The 19,027-nt window shown below is 40.0% G+C and overlaps 1 pseudogene; it reads left to right on the top strand.

Annotated features, from left to right (window-relative positions):
* The window catches only part of LOC121164780, a 53,294-nt pseudogene extending 34,939 nt beyond the window's left edge, over positions 1–18,355 (top strand).
* The last annotated feature ends 672 nt before the right edge of the window (positions 18,356–19,027 follow it).

The following is a 19,027-nucleotide window of genomic DNA, read 5'->3' on the forward strand; positions in this document are numbered from 1 at the left end:
GACTTTCACATGGGTGCAGGGTCCCAAGTCTTTGGGCCATCTCCGACTGCTTTCCCAGGCCACAAGCAGGGAGCTGAATGGGAAGTAGTGTGGCTTAAGCATAGATGATATCGGCACGTAGAGGTGGAGGATTAGCCTATTGAGCCAAAGTGCTGGTCCCTCCCTTCAGTACTTCCAAACTTTGAGTTAAAATTGGTATGATTCATCCCTCTAGCCTTCTATTTTATTGGAAAATTTAGATTAATAGTTTTTCAAAATGGGGTATTATAACCTTAGTTCCTGGCATTCATAGATAACTGTGATGATTAGAAAACATTTCCCAGTCAAAATAATAAGTAAAATACATGTTTTTTGTACCTTAAGCCATCTGATTGTGGACCCTTTCTATGTGTTCATGCCCATAATTCCTCCTTTCAGATAATCAGAGATTGCATTTCTTGTGATGTTTGGATTGCTATTTATGACACATTCTATCTGTTTACAAATTGTTTTCATTTTCACTAAATTTTACTTAGCTATTATGACTATACTGGTGAGTTTCTTCACGGCTAGCACAGAAAATGCATATAAATATGCATGGGGAGCTTCAAAAGTTGTGGAAAGTTGCAGTTGACATATGCTTGCTTTTTGCAAAAATTTTGAAATCCATGCAGAGTTAGATTCTATAAAAAGCTCGTGGAAAACAGATATTATGGAAACTTTAGGCAGGTACTTCAAAATTTCTTGCACTATCATGAAGTATGTTTTACTTAACATTTTCCAATTTAGGTTTATTTGTGGTGATACAAAGACATAGGAGGGTTTTTTGGTTTTTGAGGGAACATAATTGATGTAGTAATTATTGGGATAAAAACCAGTCTTCCCCAGTTCTGGCTGTGGATCAAAATGGGTGAGAAATTTTACTTATGTAATTAGTTGTAGGCTTCCATATGCCTCCAAGAAAGAAAAAAAGAAAAAAAACATTTTGAGCAGGTAAGAAAAGAGCTGGGACTTTGCCACTTAGTTGACTCAAAATCCAAACACGGGACTAGTATGTCTTGCTCTAACATTTTTTTTTTAATATACGCTGACACTTCTACACTGAATACTGAGAAAAAGTCAAAGAAAGAAAATGAAAGTTTGCACATAACAGATCACATTTCAGTAATGGAGAAAAAGACAATCTAGCATTAAGGTAACAAAACAGTTTGAAGTAGGGAATTCAAGAAAGGAAATAATAAAAAAAATAACTTTGAAGGAGTCAACTTACTAGAATCTTCCCCCAAAAGATTAGAATAATCATTAAAAGGACTCAATACACAAAAGAAGATTGATCTATAACTGTACAAACTGAGAACTGTCCTTGGAAGGTTACTGAACTCTTAGTGTAAGCAGAGTTGGTCAGTCATCTAGGCAGAAAATAAATATCATCCATCATTGACAATAATCAGGTGAATGTTTCCAATAGCAACCTTAATTGGAGCAACGTGTCATGCTAGCTAAATTTACCCATCCAAGCCATATTTCAATAGCAAAAGCCACAAAGAGCTTTCTCAAAGATGAAAAGAAATATGCCACCCAAAGTTTACCACAGAAAAAAGGAAAATAAAAAAGCACAAACATGAACTCTATCAAAATGAAAAAAAAATCAGCAATGGAACAAATATGGCAAAATGGCCATTGGTAAGTTCTTAATCCACTGAGATGAAGAATCATAACTAAAAATGAAGTAAATTATAAAAGCAGACCAGGATGTATGAATTTAAATGACACTTATCCAAAGTATGATAGAAATATCTAACATTGAATGGTGAAAAGAATATAAAAAAACAGAGAAAGACCATCAAAGATCTTTGAGCTGGAAGTATATTTTTTTATTATTGGAAAGGTGGATATACAGAGAGGAGAGACAGAGAGGAAGATCTTCCGTCCCATGATTCACTCCCCAAGTGAGCGCAACGGCCGATGCTATGCCGGTCCGAAGCCAGGAGCCTCTTCTGTGTCTCCCACACGGGTGCAGGGTCCCAAAGCTTTGGGCCGTCCTCGACTGCTTTCCCGGGCCACAGGCAGGGAGCTGGAAGGAAAGCGGGGCTGTCGGGATAGAACTGGCGCCCATATGGGATCCCGGGTGTGCAAGGCGAGGACCTTAACCACTGCGCCACCGCGCCGGACCCCGGAAGTGTATTTTTAAATCAAACATGATTGTTCTATTTTCAGTGTTTCAAATTATCTTTTTTCTTAAAATTTAGAGGGATTATGGAATGACATATCCTTTGTGACAAAATATCGAAAAATATTAATTGCTTCAGCCTTTTTTGTTGATTATAGTCATTGTTTATAGTATCTCATTGTTGTAGTCATTTCTATATTTCTATGGATCAATGTATGTACATACTGATATTTTGAACGTGTTGTGCATTTGTGCATAACACAAGTGTTCTATGTATAACAATGACCAATAGGAATATTAAAAAATGCTCTAAAATATGTGCTTCAAACATGAGAGGAAACAGCCCAGAACAGGCCATGGAAAGTGTCCCATTGGCATACAATTGGCATGGGGCGGGGGAAGACCAGCCTGAATCTGTCCACGTCATCCATTGGCAAATCCAGGCACCAGTGTGGGTCGAGCCAGGCTCGGTCGCAACAATGACTTAGTGCACAATACAGAATGCCAAGGTGAGGTTGCCTGTGCCGGAAGGGACCGCAGCGCCCAACCAGCAAGCGTGAGAACAAGGAAGGGGGGGGGCAGAACCAGCAGGGGAATAAGGGAGGGTTCCTTTGCTGGACAGCTACTTCCACTGGAGAGCGTAGGCTGGGATGGGGGCAGACCAGACTAGGCAGGGCTACCACACCTGTGCGCCTCTTGTGGACTAGATCAGGGAAAAGCCGGGATGGGCTGATTATTCCTACTGGTGCAAACAAAATTAGAGTGGGTGAGGGTTGTTTGGGCTTAGCCACAGCATCAGCTGGAATCTGGGAGTGGGAGAGGCCTGGGAGGGAAATGGTGGGCTCATCCCTCTTGGGTTACCACTTCCACAGGAGGACATAAAACTAAGATAGCGGCTGAGGTGGAATGGGGTGTGGGACAGACTGGATTACTGCTACACATACTGGCAAACCAGGGTAGGGGGCAGGCCTGGTGGGGGTTATTGTGGGTAGCTCCAACTAGGCTGTAGCTCCCACTGGTTTATGTGGGGGCCAAGTATGTGCTGGGCAGAACCGGGCTGGACTGCAACACCCATTGGTTCCAGTGGAAGTCAGGAGTGAAAACAAAACCAACCCAGCAATCGCAACCAACAGCTGATCAGGGCGATGGACTGTGCTGGATCCTGTACTTGTTAGCACATACAAGAAGTCTCTTTGGAGATCTTCCTAATCTAAATGCTGGACTCAAACCCTAATGAAGAAAAGAGAGAAGACAGAACAGGTCAACCAACCATCTCAACAATAATGGACTATGTCAATCAGTGGATTTATCAAAGACCTCATAGTGCTTGGAGTGGCAAGATTGGCATCGATTCATAACTTGAAATATCAAAACCACTTGAGCAAGAATCTCAGAGCATGCCCTACATCCGGGACCTGGGGAGGGTGGGAAATTGGATGGGCCTTCTTCCTTAATACCCCCGTTTAAATATGAAGGAAACAATATGGAAAAAACAAGTAAATCTTTTTTAAAAAAAATAATAAAATCTTTTAAAAAAAGAAAAAAAATATGTGCTTCAAGACTTTGTCAGAAGAGGTAGGTTACCACAGCAGGGAATTGAATAAGTAGCTGCCTGCTTGAGCATTTCCTCTATTCTTTTATGGGAAAACCTCTGATCCTACTAGAAATTCTTTCACCTTCATTTGCCTTGACCAAATCTCTTATACCTTCCCCAGAAAATTGGTGTGCTTAAGATATCTCATCATCACTTATCCAGAAATTAGTGATGAGGAATTCTCATGATCCTGGTTTCTTTGGCCATAGATGTTTAAAAATGGGCATTTACCCTAAATGTGACATTGAGTCTCTCCACTGAAATGCAGGAATTTTAATGATGCTTATTGAGATGAAGTGCGGCTGGAACTGGTCATGTAATGCCACAAATAGCAAAAGATCATTCTCACCATGGGCTCTGGGAAGCTAGGGCAGCTGAAGGTAAGATGACACAGAATGAAGCAATGGAATCATGGAACAGCCATACAGGGTGACGTAGGTCATCTCAGGAGGTTTCTGGGTTTTTGACCAATAGCTGTGTTCATTTTTCCTGGAGCATGTTGACTCAGAAAAACAAAGACAAAAAATTCTTTCATTGTGTTTCTTGTGTTTGGGTTTATGTATACTGTTATATTTTCTATAATTAAATTCATTCTCATACATAAGTCAGTTTGAGGAAGTTTCCTTTGTCAATGTGCATATACCCAGGCAGTTTCTTGTTCACCTTCTGAGCTTCTGGAAACTCCTAGATCACCACTTGTTGACTGCTGCTGGGGTATCTGGTCACTGCAACACAATTCTGTTGGTTTTGTAGCTTCCCGTGTCCATCAGCCTAGGTGTCAGCCATTGGGCTTGTCCTCTCCAGTTTCCTAGAATCTGCCCTCTATACTTCACCCTGGCTAATAATTCTTTAAATGTGCCCTTATCCTATTTCACAATCTTTTTTTTTTAAGATTTATTTTTTAATTTTTATTGGAAAGGCAGATATACAGAGAGGAGAGACAGAGAGGAAGATCTTCCGTCCCATCATTCACTCCCCAAGTGAGCGCAACGGTCAATGCTATGCCGATCCAGAGCCAGGAGCCTCTTCCGGGTCTCCCATGCGGGTGCCAGGTCCCAAAGCCTTGGGCCGTCCTCTATTGCTTTCACAGGCCACAAGTGGGGAGCTGGATGGGAAGCAGGGCCGCCGGGATTAGAACTGGCGCCCATATGGGATCCTGGGCGTGCAAGGCGAGGACCTTAACCACTGCGCCACTGTGCCAGGCCCCCTATTTCACAATCTTGATTCCGAGAGACATACTTTTTGAGAAGAGAATTTTCTAGCCTTCACATAAAGCTGAAAATTGAAATGTATAGGTAATAGGTGAGTTTATTTAGAATTATTTCTATCTTTCAATAAATGGAAGCATTTCAGGGACCCGGCACAGTGGCCTAGTGGCTAAAAGTCCTCTCCTTGAATGTATGGGATCCCATACGGGTGCTGGTTCTAATACCAGCAGCTCCATTTCCCATCCAGGTCCCTGCTTGTGGCCTGGGAAAGTAGTCGAGGACGGCCCAAAGCCTTGGGACCCTGCACCCATGTGGGAGACCTGGAGGAAGTTTCTGGCACCTGACTTTGGATCGGCACAGCACCGGCCATTGCGCTCATTTGGATAGGGAACCATTGGATGGAAGATCTTCCTCTCTGTCTCTCCTCCTCTCTGTATGTCCGACTTTGTAATAAAAAAAAAAGTGGAAGCATTTCAAAAGGAAATTAATTAATTTTATAATATCATAACAAATATACCATATAATTGGAATTTATAAGACTTGTTTACTAGAGCAATAAAAATGATTTCAGACAGTGTAGCAAATTATACTTTCAAAACTGAGCTATTGCAAACAGCTGTGCAAAGTGGCTTATAGTAGTTCAATTTGAGGTAATCAAGAAAAGTAATTATTGTACAATAAGTGGAATGTGGAAGACAGTATCATATTTCCTTTTTGGTTTTTTTAAATTATTTTTTAATAATCTTACTTAGTTGTTTGGGTACAAAGGGTCAAGGGTTACATGGTGAAAGCGGGTAATACCCTTGTTTCCACACTAATATAATCATTTTTTCCCTGTATCTGGGGTCAGGGAAAAAACAAAGGGAAAAGCCCCACCCAGCCTCCCACCCATCCCAGATCCCCCATGTGAGGCATGCTCCAAGGGTCCTGCTCAAGCAGTTTTGCTAGTTCAACAGTTGGGGATTGCTGCCAATCTCACCATTGTAATCATAATGAAATCTATTCAGAGTCCACTGGCTGACATAGTCTCTTCATGGTTGGGGTTCTGAGATGAGCAGTTCAGTTGAAGAGATCTCCAAAGAAGCTTCAACTGAGATGTTCCCAGATCTGATTCCTGAGTGAGTTTTCTAGTACAGGGTCTAACACAGTCCGTTGCACCAATCAGCTTATGTACATGCTGGTCATTACTATTGCCGGGTCAGTTCTGTTTCCAGCCATGTCTTCCTCGTGGACCAATGGGTGTTGTAGTCCAGCTCGATCCTACGCACTTCATACTCAGTCCTCATGCAAACCAGTGGGAGCTGCAAACTAGTTGGGACGATCTCCCATAAACCTTTACCCTGGTTCCCATGCTTGCCAGTATGTACCGCAGGCTTGTCCAGTCTGTCCCACGTCCCATTTAGCTCTCGTACATGTCAGTGGGCATTGAAGCCTAGTTCAACCCAACCAACCTACTATTCAGCCCGCACACTTACTGGCAGATACCTTTCTGTCTAGTCACCCCAGCCCCTGTCCTGGTTTTCGTGCTGTCCGGGGAGAGTGGTGACCCCAAGGGAGGTGTCCACTATCTCCCAACTAGGAGATAGGCCACTCCCATTCCCAGACTATGTACTCTCCAGGTAGTTCTGGCATTTGACTTCACAGAATTAACTCCCAGTGCCAGCCTCTGCCAGCTGATGCTGCAGCTAAGCCCAAGCAACCCTCACCCACTCTAATTTTTGCCTGCACCTGGTGGAACAGTCAGCCCACCATGGCCCTTCCCTTATCTAGCTCACATGAGGCCCACAGGTGTTATAGCCCTGCCTAGTCTGGTCTGCCCCAATCCTGACTCACGCTTTCCAATGGACTAGTTGTCCAGCAAGGGAGCCCACATTCCCCTGTCGGCTTTGCCTCCTCCCCCCGGTTTTCACATGTGCTGTTTGGGCGCTGCAACCACATCTGGTATGGCTCAACTCACCTTCAACCTCTAAATTCTGAGAGAAAAGAACAAATCCAAACTACTGATTCTTTCTTTAGCCCTATCTAAAGTTAGTCATATCAATAGAAACTAGTTCAATAATCTTTGAGTTGGGGTTCATAATAGACTCTTACCCTGTCCGTTGCTTATTTACATTAGTTTTGACTTAATTAAAATTATTTTTCTCCTTTCCATGGATCTTCTTCCTTTATCTCTTTGAAGCCCACAGAAATATTAAAAATCATTTCCAAATGTAACTTGACAATGGTGTTAATTCTGAAATTTAATCTCATAATTTATCTTTCTAGAGATGCTGTAGTTGCCCGAGACTGCCAAAAAAGTAGACAAGTTTTGCTTTGGCAGCTAGGGCTCCTTAGGGTTGGTGATGAAAGATGTAAGGGAGACAGATCACCAGATTAGAGAACATATTTGGCCATGATCTGAGGTTTTATTTGCCTACTTTCTTCTGTTATGTGATTTCCCAAAATTGTATCCAATTCTTGGTTAAATTAAGCAACTCTGACTCCTGACCCTGTCCTTTATAGGCTTCCCAGCTCTAGGAGGCACATGGTTTCAGCTCAGCCTTTAATTTGTTTCTTTTTTTGTCCCTGGTAAAAATATATGTTTCTTTTTTTTCATTTCGGCATGATCATTTTAATCCCTTTTTAATGTTTTATCTATCATTGTCATATATTTGGAGTGGACATGAGATCAAAAGCTGAATTTTCAGGGCTCCCCTGAACAAAGTTCAAAAAAAAGTTCCATTTTTTTTTTTCAGACTTGAGCCAGCAGAAATAAAAAAAAAAAAATTACTCTGAGCAGTCAAACTGTTTCTGTTAAAATTACATCAGTTGATGCAACTTCTAAAATGAAAAACAAACAAAAAGACACTTGCTGACATGTTTTGGCACTTGCAACATAAATCATGTGTGTGATTAGGCAATTTCTAGGCAGTTGATCTGCTACAACTCCAAGGGGTCAGGACCCTCCAAAGAGTTCCCACCACCAGCATGAAAAATGATTATTTAGTCATGCACTAATGTAGTTGGCAGTGTGTAGCAATTATGAATTTCCTTATTTTATAGACGATCAGTGAAATGAGAGGATAGTTCAATGGCAATCTGTTACAGACAACTAGAAGTTGAGTTTCCTTGGCTGTCACGTTACCCTTCATTTCATTCCACCATGTGTTTTCATTTATTTCCTTTCCTTTAAGGAATATATGTTGACTAAAATTCTAATATGTCTGAAATAAGCCTTATTATTTTCCTGGATTACAAATAAACTTAGATTTTAAAAATGTGTTTGTATTTTTGAAATGGTATGGTTTTGTTGAATGTGGTTTATTTCTCAGAATATTTCACATTATCACGGAACGCATTTTAATTTTGTGAAATTTAACAAAAAATGTTAAGAGCATTGTTTGAATTGACAAAATTTTTACCCCTATAATTCATTATAAATGTTTAGCATTCAGTTTTTAGGCTTTCAGAATTACATGCCTTTCTGTAATTCATGCACTCATCTCTTTTCCTTTCCATGTTGATAAGCGTTCAGTGGTCACCAAGGTTGGTTAGCAGCAGTTTATTGAGAAAAATTTACTCAACAGAGGGAGGACTATGCTGTGATTGGGCAGGAGGAGGTGGGGGGGAATCCAAATGCCTATGGAACTGTATTGTAAAATAACAATTAGTAAAAAGCAATTAAAGAAACTAAGAATAAAAAATAAATATACAATATACATTAAATAAATTTAAATATGACAGAAAAAAAGGAAGCGATACGTTCAGCGAGTCTGCAGAGAAGAAACACCAAGTTTTACTTCCCAGAGGAAGGGCCGTGAAGGGTGTTGCCTCATGCGACAGCAGCAGCAACATCTTGAGAGCTTCCAGGATGCGGTTAAAGACTTTGGGCCTTAAAGCTGAGGAGCCTGAGTGAGCCACAGTGGTGTCTGGCAGGTCTTAAGATTGTATGTTCTAGTGAGACAGGCAGCTCACAGTTGAGGGCTATGAGTGCTTGTTCTGAGAATCTGTGACTGCCATGCCCGAGAGTTGTTGTTAACAACAATAACAGCAGAAACAAAGCTGATGGAAGGGGAGGGGTCCTTCTTCCCCAACACACGGTAAGTATTGTGTGCCTATTTTACATGGCAGGCACCGTGCTAACTATATGAACATACAAATGTAGACAAACACCGAGTAGTTCTGGTGGAACTGACATACTGTAGTGGAGAGAATAGAAATGGATCAAATGACTTCAATATCAGGAAACATTTCAATTATTTTAAATATTTTCAAGGAAAAATCCCAGCTTCCATAAGGGACTAATTAGGGGACTGGACCAAATTAGAAAGATTCTCTGGAGAAAGTTCTGAGGTTCATTTAGAAGTAGACTTGGGGGTGGGGGTGGCCTTCCACCGCTCCCTGCTAATAAACCTGGAAAAGCAGTCAGCAACAGCCCAAGTGCTTAGGCCCGCTCATCTACGTCACAGACCTTGGAGAAGCTCCTTGCTCGTGGCCCAGCCCCAGCCTTTGTGGCCTTATGAGGAGTGATCCAGCAAACGGGGGACCTTCCTCTCTCTGTTTCTCATTCTCTAACTCCTTCAAATGAATAAAATACACTTTTTTTTTTTTAAAGAAAAATGCTCAGTGTGGAGAGGAAAGAAGAGAATTCTAACAGGACAGGTTGTGCAAATGTCCTGTGGAAAAAAAGATTTGTGTGGTCCTCAGGGAACAAAAAGACTACTCTGTTTGGAGAATATCAGCAACAGGGAGATTGGCCCAAGGTAAACCAGAGGAGTCTACAGAGACAGCTAATGCATGGCCTTACAGGAGCACGAGAAATGATATGAAGAATTCAGAAGTCATTGGGACTGCCAGATGGGCAAGATTGGGTAGATTTGTTTTAGAACTATTGTCCCACGGGAAAGAGATGACAGTTGCTTGGCTAAGACAGTGAAAAACCTGGAGGAAGATGGATACCATGAAGAGAGATTTAGAAAAGGAAACTTACAAAAGATAACTAAAATGTGATCAAAACTGGTTTTTAGTTCTCTGGAGTATTTGGCCACAAAACGATGTAACAGTAAGAACCTTGGAGGAATACTATTTTCAAAGTGAAAATAAAATTTCCCCTAAAGTCTTATTACTTTGAATTGCTTTGAAAATACCTGGGAAAAGATGCCATATAGGTAGTGAGATTATGAATTTGGATTATGAATTTCTGCTTCTAGACTAAAGTAATTTCATGGATTACCTTGGCATACTAGTGAAATGGATTAAATCACTGAAAGAAAGCTGCAGAGTAAGAAGAGAGAGGCCTGAGATTTTACTCACCAAATTTGTGGGTAAAGAATGAGAAACCAGGGCCTGGTGTGGTAGGCTAGTGGCCAAAAGTCCTCAGTTTGCATGTGCCAGGATCCCATATATTTATATCCCAGTGGCCTGCTTCCTATCCAGCTCCCTGCTTGTGGTCTGGCAAAACAGTCAAGGACGGCCCAAAGCTTTGGGACCCTGCACCGGCATGGGAGACCCGGAGAGGCTCCTGGCTCCTGGCTTCAAATAGGTATACCTCCGGCCGTTGCAGCTGCTTGGGGAGTGAATCATCCGACAAAAGATCTTCCTTTCTGTCCCTACTCCTTTTTATATATCTGACTTAAAAACAAAAAGAATGGGAACCAATGGACAAAATGAAGGAAAGGAATTTTAAGAGTGCCGGGTAACAAGGATCATGTAAAGCTGTTTCAAGGTGAGTGTAGTCAACACTGCCAATTGCTATTGAGAATGCAGCAAAGAAGATAGTTGGAAGCCCACAACTGGTTGGGCAATGGGGAGATCACTTAGGCCCTTCGTGAGGATAGCTTTGATGGCATAATAGAAATGCCAGATTAAAGGAGGTGACAGAGAGCAGAAGGTGAGGAAATGGACACTCATGGGATGGGCCGGTTCATTTATGTCTTTTCATTTAAGGGGATGTATAGTAACTGTGTAATGGAGACTAACACATCCAGATGTGAAGATACAATGCAGTATGCATATCCACTTCCAAATTGAGGATGGCCTCCCAATGAAACTGTTAAACATATATTAACAAAAGGATGCTGGATCTTCTGCCATTGTCCACACCTACAGTGTCAGGATACACTGAAATAGCAGCATGATGGACTTAGGACTGTTTATGAAGGACTATACTATTGTAATCATATAAGGGAATTCAATAGGGGAGAGGGGTTTGGAGAGGAGGGAAGGGAAATCCCAGAGCCTATGATAAAATAAATTTTTCAAAAAAATTTAAAAATCAGTGAGATGGAAGAGAGAAAAACAAAATAAAATAAGATACAGATGAGCATGACTAAAGGAAGATCTGAGCTATGCAGACAGGAGTTCATGCATATCTAAAACTGATCGTAGAGAGCAATGTGCCTGTGCTCTTGAATAAATTCTCATTTGTTGTAACATTTAAAATAGTTCTCATCTGGTTATATAAGAAAGAGTAAAACTTTCCAGTTTTTCTATAACGGAATGTAGTTCAAAGAATGCTTCCAGCTGCAGTTTTGTTTTTAGTCTTGTGGCAATGCTGTTAGCTTACTCCTTCTTTGCTACTGAGAACATTGCTGTACTCTTCAGTATTGTGCCTGAAAACAGCAAATACGCAGTAAAGATGTGTTGAAGAAATGATTTAACAAGCATCACTTCCTAAGCAAACCATGGTTAGCACATGGCTGAATTCACACAAGTGTTAAGGGATTCACGCTATTGTTAGGGAAAACTCGTATATGACTCCAAGTTTAGCGGCCTTTCCCATTTAGACTTCAGAAGTGCTCGAGATAAGATGAATTGAAAGCTTGAATCTGTTAGGTGAGCTTTTTGCAGTTATATTTCTGGAAAGAGTATTTCTGTAACTCTAAAAAATATTAGTAGTTATAAGCAAAACTCAGCAATTATTCTATTTTCTAGTATCCTGGGCTGCTTGAAATACAAATTGAGGCTTTCTTACAGATACAATTCTTATTTTATTTCTAGAGAGACATTTATAATTTTTTACTGTCTATAGGGAGGGTTTGGAAGATTTATTTCAGACGTTTTTCCTAGTTATATATATGTTACTAAAGAAAAGATTGAATAAGCTCATTCTGAAACAGTGATAGGAAAATTTTTTGAAATGTTGTCTAGGAGTGTGTTAAATGACTTGTACTGAAGTGTATAATGTGAACCAGGATATGCTAACTCTGCATTAACACCATGTAAGAGCATTATTTAAAACCTCCAGCACCTACACTTCACATTGCCATTCAACAGGCTTTGGGTTCCTCATGAGAAGCTTTATACTTTTTAAAAGCTTCCTGGGTATTCAGCACAGCAGGATTTGGACAGCTTACCAATTATGGAATTCTAGAAACAACCATGAACATGATAAGGGTAATTCATTACTACTTTTTAAAAATGATATGATTTGTTCACAATTCTTCCTTCCTATAAAAGCTACGGTTCCCGAGGCTAGGATGTATTTCTTTGTTGTGTTGCTTTGGGAGCGTCAGGAGAAGGCATTGCTTTGATCACTGGCTTGGGCAGGGAGAGTGTGTCATTGTGAGAGAAGTGTTGAAGATCCTTGCAAACAGCAGTGCCCGTTGGTTTTTCCATTCTGCATTTTACAAAGAGGTAACTCACGAAATTGGTAGACAGTTAAAAAATTAATTTGGTACAGAATGTTCCAAAAGGTTTGCCCAAGAATGGAAGGTAAAGAGCAGAGCCTCTTTTATTTTTACCCAGTAAGAGTTTCAGGGAGCTACAGATGGAAATACAAAAAACAAAACACCTCCAGGATTTCATTGATTTTAACCCAACAGAAAATTACTATTATGACAAGGTATATCTTGAAGTATCAATTTATTCTAAGTTTACGTTCATATTAGTAAGCAAATTGTAAAATAAAAAGAACTGTTTCGAACACAAACACGTATTATTTTCTTACAAGCAATTTTACAGCTATTTATGCTGTAGTTTCAATCAAGCTGTGGTTTTAATCAAGCTTTGGTCACATGATTTACACAAATTCTAACTCATCCACTAATGAAGAAAACAAAGACATTATTAAAGGAAGGTTTTAGGAAGCATCTAGATTAAAGTTTTTAAATAAAAGTATAAGATTTCAAAGTAATTTAAAGTAAACATTTTATGCCTACAAAAGAATTTTTAAGAAATAATTACTTCAGGCCCTGCACGGTGGCGCAGTGGTTAAGGTCCTCGCCTTGCACGCCCAGGATCCCATATGGGTGCCAGTTCTATCCTGACAGCCCCGCTTTGCTTCCAGCTCCCTGCCTGTGGCCTGGGAAAGCAGTCGAGGATGGCCCAAAGCTTTGGGACCCTGCACCCGCATGGAAGAGGCTCCTGGCTTCGGATCGGCATAGCATCGGCCGTTGTGCTCACTTGGGGAGTGAATGATGGGACGGAAGATCTTCCTCTCTGTCTCTCCTCTCTGTATATCTGCCTTTCCAATAAAAAAAAAATAATAAAAATAAATCTTTTAAAAAAAAGAAAGAATTACTTCTTGCCAATTTCCCTCTTCTGTTGATTTTATATTTATTTATTGTAACTTGATTTCCCTCAGCCCCAACTTCTATCTATACCTTCATCCAGTCTCCTTACATTTAAAGAATAAGTGGTAGTCTCTTATTGCTTTGCCTCCTTTTGTTTATTATTACTTATTATAATTATTATTTGTGATAGGTAACTCATTTTATTTCAAATATGAACTGAGTCTAATCAAAGTCTCCAGTAAACCCCAGCGTTTCTTTGGTTCTCTGGTTAGGAAACAATTTATCTCTGTATGATTTATAATTTTGAAATAATGAAATAAATAATAATTGAGTACCAGTGGCTACTGAGTGCAATCATTCAGCATTGAACATTTCATTTGTGGCTTGCAAGCACACTTGCTTCATACATAAGAGTATATCTCATCTTAAATTATACATCAAGCCAGGCATTACAGCTGAAGAAGAAATGTATCTTAAAATTCCTTCTTTTTTTAAAAAAAATATATATATTTATTTACTTACTTTTTATTGGAAGGACAGGGTAACAGAGAAAAAAGAGACAGAGAGAAAGCTCTTCCGTCTACTGGTTCACTCCCCAAATGGCCACAATGGCTGGAGTTTAGCTATTCTGAAGCCAAGTGCCAGTAGCTTCTTTGAGGTCTCCAGTGTCCCAAGGCTTTGGGTCATCCTCCACTGCTTTCTCAGGCCACAAGCAGGGAGCTGGATGGGAAGCGTAGCATCCAGGACAGGAACCTGCATCCAAATGGGATACCTGTAATTGTAGGCAGATGATTAACCAACTGAGCCATTGTGGCAGCATGTCTTAGAATTTCCCTTTATGCTTTATTTTGAAAAAGAAACAAATTATAGTATTATAGCAAGGGAACTAGGAAACTATGCCTTTTGTTCCTCCTGTCATTTCTCCACTAGCAGCATTTTTGCTGTTTCACTGCATAGCTAATAGCCAAAACAAAACCAAAAACAATGGTGAAATAATCCATGTACTATGATTTTGATGAGAAAATAAATTAATTTTTATTTTCTTTTATTTTTTATTTCAAATTGATTCAATTTGATTTAATTGAATTTTTCCATACTCGGTTTCCTCCTTCATAGAATGCTTCTTTCATAAATTATGTGAAAATTTAATGAGATAAGATATCTGAATTGAATTTAACCTATAAAACTTCTCACAGATTGTAGCTTTGGTAATGTTTTTACTTTCATATTTTTGCTTGAGATAACTATTGAAAACAAAAAGAGAGAAAACATTCATATTTATAGATAAATTTCCTTCAACCCCAGTCATTCAAGGAGCTACCAAATGGGGGATTGGATCATTTGTAACAATATCGTTCTCTTTTGGAGATAAATTCACATTTTTTAAGAATTTCTGTGGGGCACAGTGTGGTGGCCTGGTGCCGAATGTCCTAAGCTTGAACATGCCTGGATCTGATATAGGTGCTGGTTCTAATCCCGGCAGCTCCACTTCCCTCCCAGCTCCCTGCCTGTGGCCTGGGAAAGCAGTTGAGCTGGCCCAAAGCCTTGGGACTCTGCACCCATGTGGGAGACCTGGAGGAAGTTCCTGGCTCCTGGCTTCAGATCAGCGCAGCACTGGCCATTGTGGTGACTTGGAGAGTGAATCATCGGGCGCAAGATCTTCCTCTCTGTCTCTCCGCCTCTCTGTACATCTGACTTTCCAATAAAATAAATAAATCTTTCTTTTTTTTTTTTGAAAAAACGAATATCTGTGGCTCAGTGGGAAACTCAGTGCTATACAGAAATGTAATGGAAAATCTAGGTAGCTATAACCTCAATTGACTGTACATGCTATTTGGTTTTACATTTTGCATATAAGCTAAAATTTGTAGTGTTATAGTGTTTATTTGCAGTGCTGCAAACACTCAGATAACAGGGTATATGCTCTGATCATGCCAGGTGGCCAGCTGCACCACCTGACATAGTGTAGTAGAAAGAAATGAAGAATTTGCAAGATTTCTTATTAAATAAACATGACATTACTGCTTCTGCACTTATATCTGCTATCCTTTGAAGCCTTGGTAAAATAATAGCAAAGAATTTGAACAACATGAACCTACCAAGACAAAGATTAATAGTACAAAGAAAAGATAGAGAAAATGGACAAAATGGATGAGAAAAATTTCACAAGTCTTGGAAAGATAGAATTCATGCTTTTCGTGAGAGGTTGGGTATTTCATCTAAATTTATGTGGTAAATTAGATTATTTAGAATGTATTGCACTCAAAATTGTGTGTGTATGCTCATGTTTTCATCAAAAGAGGTAAAATGTAGTATAAATATTTTAATTTTTACTGACACCAGAGGTTATGACTCAATAAGTAATTTGTGCATAATAATGATACTCACAGGTGGTTAGGAGTTACATTATTTGGTTTAACTAATGCTATTCATTTTCACAATGAGAGGAATCCTTACTTGGTAACATTTTTCTAAATTTCCCTAAGGTAGATTTTCATACAGACTCATGACAATGTTAAATTGTATATCATATGTGATGTAACAAATGAGGCAATTAATTTGGATTTGTTTTTACAGAATAAGCCAGTTGATATTTTTGTACTTTTTATGGTAGATTAGTTTTGATCATGGTAGATTATTATATTCTTTCTGAATTATTAAGAGCTATTACTGACATGTACCAAACTGTGTCTCGAAGCATTGCTATTATGTTTAAAACATATAATTTATTAGATAAAAGTGAAGGCAGAAGCTTGTCAAATATCCTTTGATTCCCTGGGGAATAGGAAATGCTTCAGTGTTGAATTTTTGTAAGAGTAAAATCAGTACAAGAATTGATATTTTAAAACAGGAAATGTTATTTCAATATTTGCAATGGATTTGTGATGACATTTACTAAGGCTTTTACATGCTGATTATCAGCCCTGGCTCAGAACACAGGAAGAATCTGCCTTCAACACTCATTTCAGTTAGAAAGGACCCTGTTACTGTAGCCAGTGAAATGAAGATGCGACTGATGATTATTGTTTGCTGGCTAAGGCTTCTTAGAGTAGCCATTTATTTTCTTAAAACATTTTCTAATCTAGTTACTGAGAGTGACTTCAAACTTTGAGCAATTCACCCAACTTTGCAGTATTAAATATTAAAGCCAGATCAGAGATTCTGGCTTTTGTGATTTTGTTTGGTTGCTTTTCTCTATTTTGCTTTTTTGGGGTTTTTTTTTTTGGGGGGGGGATGCAAAAAAAAAAAACACATGTAAAATTATCCAGCTAGACCCAGCTTCAATGACCGCAAATGGCATTCAAAGCAACATAATCAGAGGACAAACATATGCCTTTATCTCTCCATCGGTCCTCTCTGCGCAGCTTGTCTGATCTTGTGGAGAAGGGGTGGCTTGATGATGGCATGGTGCACAAGCTTGTTACTCCTGAACATGCTCATGTGAGGATATTTGGGCCCATCTGCCAAAGGTCTAGTCATTTAACCTGTTGGAATATGGCTGATGTGCACATTGTGTGTGTGTGTGTGTGTGTGTGTGTGTGAGAGAGAGAGAGAGAGAGAGAGAGAGAGAGAGAGTCAGACAGAGAGAGATTGTAGCCACCTTTTCGCACTGCCTACTTGGCCTTCAGAGCCTTTACTTTGGATTTGGCTTTGAGTGTCATCCCGGTCCCAAAATACATGCTGTTAAATAGTGTATTATTTCAAGGTATAATCCATCATTTGGATTTGTTACTAAGTTCGTCAAAGAAGAATTGCTTAGTGAATTAATTATTTTTAAACAATGATTAGCTGAGGAAGCATCTCTCTCTTCGCTCTTGGCACCGCCATCAGGTCGAGGTCAGAGTCTCCTAAGGAGTGGAACAGGTGCGGAAGCTCTTCATCGGACAGCTGAGCTTCGAAACGACCAGTGGGGAATGGTCACGGACTGTGTGGTGATGAGAGAACTGAACACCAAGCGCTCCGTGTGCTTGGGGTTGTCGCCCACGCCACCATGGAGGAGGTGGATGGAGCCACGAATGCAAGGCCACACAAGGTTGATGGAAGAGTAGTTGAACCAAAGAGGGCTGTTTCCAGAAAAGATTCTCAAAGACCCGGTGACCATCTCACTGTGAACAAAATCTTTGTTGGGGAATTAAAGAAGACACTGGAGAGCATTACCTCTGAGATTATTTTGAGCAGCTTGGGAAAATCAAAGTGATTGAGATTATAACTGATGGAGGCAATGGCAAGAAGCAGGACTTTGCTTTTGCGACCTTTGATGACCATGATTCTGTGGGTAATATTGTCATTCAGAAATACTATGCTGGGAATGGTCACAACTATGAAGTAAGGAAGGCCCTGTCCAAGCAGGAAATGGCCAGTGCTTCATCTACCCCAAGATGTTGAAGTGGTTCTGGAAACTTTGGTAGTGGTCATGGAGGTGATTTTTGTGGCAATGACAGCTTTGGTAGTGAAGGAAACGTCAATGGTTGTGGTGGCTTTGGTGGCAGCCAAGGCGGTGGTGGTTATGGTGGCAGTAGGGATGGTCACGGTGGATTTGGCAAGGATGGTGGTTATGGTAGATGGCCCTGGTAATTCTGGAGGAAGCAGAGGCTCCGGAAGTAGTGGACAGGTTTATGGAAACCAGGGCAGTGGCTATGGCGGGAGTGGTAGCTATGACATCCATAACAATGACAGAGGCAGCTTTGGTGGTGGTACTAGAAGCAGCTTAGGAGGTGATGGAAACTACAATGATTTTGGCAATTACAGTAATCAATCTTCAAATTTTGGACCCAGAAAGGGAAGAAACTTTGGGCACAGAAGCTCTGGCTGCTATAGGAGTGGCAGCCAATATTTTGCCAAACCACAAAATCGAGGTGGCTGTGGTGATTCCAGCAGCAGCAGTAGCTATGGCCGTGGCAGAAGGTTTTAATGAGGACCAGGAAACAAAGTTTAGCAGGACAACAGAGCCAGAGAAGTGACAGGAAGTGCAGGTTACAAAAAAATTGTGAACTCAGCCAAGCCTAGTTGCTGCAAACATGACCTGTTGCAGACAATACTCATGTGTATGGGCAAAAACCCTCAAAGACTGTATTTGTGACTAATTATATAAAAGGTTATTTTAGTTTCTGTTCTGTAGAAAGTGTAAAGCATTCCAACAAAGGGATTTAATGTAGTTTTTCTTTTTTTTTTTTTGCACCTGTGCAGTTGATTTGTCCCCGAGTTATTACAATAACATAGTCAGCACAGTCATTCATTTCACTGTTACAAGATTTACTTTCTGATATATAAGTGTATTGTGACATGACAAGTATTGAAAAAGAAACTAATGTAACATAAAAGCATAATTATAATTAATAAGAAGGATCCTACTATTATTTAGAAGCAAAGGCGCATACTGTATACATGCATTTATCCCAGTAAATTTCCCTAGTAGAGTTTATACATTTTTTGCGATTTGTGTACTAGATTTTGCACATTGGAGAGAACATAAGATATTTGCCCTTTTAGGATTGGCTTATTTCATGTAATAATGATAGTTTCCAGCTGGGTTGTACACACTTCTTAATCGATTTGTTTCTCAGTTTCCTCTGCTTCATGAGGA

The sequence above is a fragment of the Ochotona curzoniae genome, unplaced genomic scaffold (assembly GCF_017591425.1).
Source record: "Ochotona curzoniae isolate NIBS_2020 unplaced genomic scaffold, NIBS_Ocur_1.0 contig_1071, whole genome shotgun sequence".
NCBI classification, from domain to species: Eukaryota; Metazoa; Chordata; class Mammalia; order Lagomorpha; family Ochotonidae; genus Ochotona; species Ochotona curzoniae.